This window comes from Rutidosis leptorrhynchoides, chromosome 9 (genome assembly GCF_046630445.1).
Source record: "Rutidosis leptorrhynchoides isolate AG116_Rl617_1_P2 chromosome 9, CSIRO_AGI_Rlap_v1, whole genome shotgun sequence".
NCBI classification, from domain to species: domain Eukaryota; kingdom Viridiplantae; phylum Streptophyta; class Magnoliopsida; order Asterales; family Asteraceae; genus Rutidosis; species Rutidosis leptorrhynchoides.
In genome coordinates, this window is record NC_092341.1 from 53,375,001 (window position 1) to 53,378,820 (window position 3,820).

Genomic DNA, 3,820 nt, shown 5'->3' on the forward strand with positions numbered 1-3,820 from the left:
TTATCCTCTCGACCTCTAGTAAAGCGAGCAACGGTCCAGAATTCATAGATATGAAATTCGGAATGATCATAGTTAATGTTTTAAGAAGGAAATTGTAATGGTACGATCTTGACTTGTCAAGTTACCAGAATATCACGGAAAAGATAGAACTATCAAGAAAAATATTTTCTTGATATGTTTATATATCAGATAAGATGTAAGAGTCGTGTAACATGGTACATGATGACGTTATAATCTGTGAATCATCATGTCCCATTTAGAAACTCAGCATGACTTACTGTAATATAATCACGTTGATCAAGTGTCATTATATTATACTAACTCATGCATCAATTCCCAACACTACTTCAAAACATTCGTATTTTAAACTCGAAAGTTTACAGAATATAGAAACTAACAGTTTCTATATGATGTAACACTGATAGCATGAAGAGATTAATGATTTCAGATATGATTAGTTATGAAAATATCTTCAGAAATATGGAGGATATTTATAATGAAAGATACGATGATATCTTGGAATTTCTAATATCGATGGATGATGAGGAAGATTTATCCGTAAAGGTTTAGATTTCGGAAGCAAGGTATTCGCTAAAGGTTTCATCAGAAACAGAATTATTTGGATTCTTTGAAGTCAAACTTATTCTTTGCGATTTGTCCACTGCGTTCTTCATAGTTTCGCATAATCTGCTTTTCGGTACTAAATTTTCTATTGAATGTTTCCAATATAATGATACACAGGAAGCACGAAGAGATATATAATTTTGAACGAGAATATTTATGAAAATATCCTCAGAAATATCGAAGATATTGATGATGGTATTTTGGAATTTCTAATTTCGATGGTTGATGGAGAAAGATTTTCTGCAAGATTTTAACATGACTTCGAAGCAAGATATTTTCTAAAGATTTCAACGGATCTAGATTTATCTGGGATCTATGAATTTAGAGTATGTTACTTGTATTTCTCCTTGGTTTCCTTTATGGTTAGCTCAATCCGTTTTTCAGTTCCAACTTTTCTGAGTTTTTCCAACATACTATTCTTTATCATTAAACTTTCGATGATTATGGTCGTTTACGGTTGTCTATGGCTTCTGCTGCTTTATTCAGCTTTTTCAACATTCAGAGTATTGATTTGTGACTGAGTACTTTTCAGAATTCCAGAAGGAGATATCATAATTCTAAGAGATAAATGTCATACATATAACTGTTGATGTAGATATGCTGTGAGTTTTCAAAGTACTGATTGCTGATTCCCGGTAATTGGTATGGCAGTCCTCGTTACAAGATGCGTATGAGTATATGATAGGGTTTCAATGGATAAATATAGTGATTTATCGGAGAGGTTTAAGCCAAGGAGCAATGAGGTTGCTGGTAAGTTTACTGCTAATGTGGTGGAATATAAATGGTTCCCCGATAACGATGATGAAAGGTAAACTTATATATCAAAGTTATAATAAGACTTATTCGAATGAAAGGTCGATGTACTAGCTGGAGCTGTGACAAAATTTGCTACTTTGAAAAGGGATCGCAAAGTTATTTTTTTGCTAATAAATGCCAAAGGATCTTACGTGTTAAACTTTTACTCAGTTGTCGAGAGTTTCTCAGGTGCATAACTATATGCACAAATCTTTCCTTCCGTAAATGAAGTGCGGTTGATTCATCCTATCGATTGAGGTGTTTTCAAGAATTATGAAAGTTTTGAACGCAGATTGTAATCGTCAGGATACTAATGAAGTTTAGAATGAAATCAAGTGGCAAACTTGAAGAATTGTTTAGTTTCATATGTTATAATCAATATTTTAATTCATTTTAATTGTTTAATGTTATTAGTCCACAGTCGATAGTCCACAGTTGATAGTCCAATAATTCATATATATAGTTTAATATATAATATTCGAATTAATTAATACGTGTCGTGACCCGTATACGTCTCAGACTCGATCACAACTCAAACTATATATATTATTGTAGAATCAACCTCAACCCTGTATAGAGAACTCGATCATTACTGCATATAGAGTGTCTATGGTGATTCCAAATAATATATATAGATGCGTCGATATGATATGTCAAAACCTTAAATACGTGTCCCGATATTTAAAGTGCGTAAAATAAATAACAGAAATTAAATAACGAAAAATAAAGTACGTAAAGTAAATAACAGAAATTAAATAACAATAAATAAAATTGCGAGAATTAAATTGCGATAAAATAAATTGCGATAATTAAATTGCGATAAATAAAATGTAATACGGAATTAATAGTTAGCTAGGAATAGTTAGCTAGGATTTTGTTAGCGTGGATTCTTAACAAAATTTCATATTGTTAATTAGTGTGTTTCTAATCAATTTTTATTGTGTCCATTTTTTCTTCATTATGCCACTTGTTGGATTCTGATATGTCAAAATCCTAATATGAAATTTGAATTTGAATGAAAATAGTTATTCTTTGGTGAACGGATACGTATATCGGTGAATGTAAGTAGGATAATATATGACTGTTGAAACAGATTCGAAGAATGTACAATGTAACTTATTAATGTGAAATTTAAATATTCCTCGGGTATTACCTACCCGTTAAAATATTTTCATCATTAACAGTTTGTACAAAAGAATTTTTAATTACAATCTTTATGAAAATATATATACATATATATTTTCTTCAGATATAATCATGGATTTAATGAGTTAATATGATATTAAACTCATTTAGTTTACCATTAGAACTAGATACATAATCTCTAAAACATTTAGAGATTACTTAATCGTCATGAAGAACCAAGATAATCGATGTAGAACGATACGTAGAACGATGATTATACTCGAGGTACATAATGAGATGTTGAGGCATGGATTGTTGATGGTACTGGTGCTGTTACTGATGGTACTGTTGGTGTCGGTGATGTTACTGAAGCTGGTACATTTTGTATCACATTCTCCAGATTGATTACTCGAGTGCGAAGTTCGTTGACTTCTCCTATTATTCCAAGATGATTGTCGGTTGGAACGAGCAGATGAATAAGGTTTAGAATTTTAGATAGAATATAATCGTGACAAGCTACCCTGGAAATGAGGCTGAAGATGGTGTTTCGGATAGGTCCGCCGGTAAACGCTTCAAGTTCATTGTCAAGAGGTGAATTCGGTTGGTGGAAGGGATCGCCTTCTTCGCGTCTCCATTGATTAAGTCGACTACGAATGCATCAGATGAATTGGGAATGGCTGATTGATTGATTCATTCTGGTAACAAAGCTTTCGGAGCTTAGGTGAATATCTATGTCGGAATAGCTGTCGGAATGACTATCGGAATAGCTATCGAAATCTGAGGGACTCGAACTGGTTGAGGGATTCATCCCGTACAATCAGATGAAGGATTTTACATAAGAAATAGATTATAGGATGTAGATTAGTACCCTGCAATACATAATTTACATATGCATATATAATACTAGAATCTCATAAGTTACGGAGGAATCTACGGAAGTTGTCAGGCAAAGTCTACAGTAGCAGATATGCTAAGATATGAATTAGCAGATACGTTAAGATACGAATTTTGTCTATACACTATTCATGCAATCATTGCAGTAAGATGTGTCTAGACTAAGAATGATAAGTAGGTAATTTCCTAAGGATGATCAACAGATGATTTCCAACACGAACTGATAAGCAAAACTTTTGACATCCAGACACGGTCGAAGTCCAGACTCACTAATGCATCCTAACGGCTTATCAGTTAGACACACTAATGCAGACATGGTTCGCTAAGACCACCGCTCTGATACCCACTGAAAGGACCCGTCCTAATCCATCCGGACGAAGTC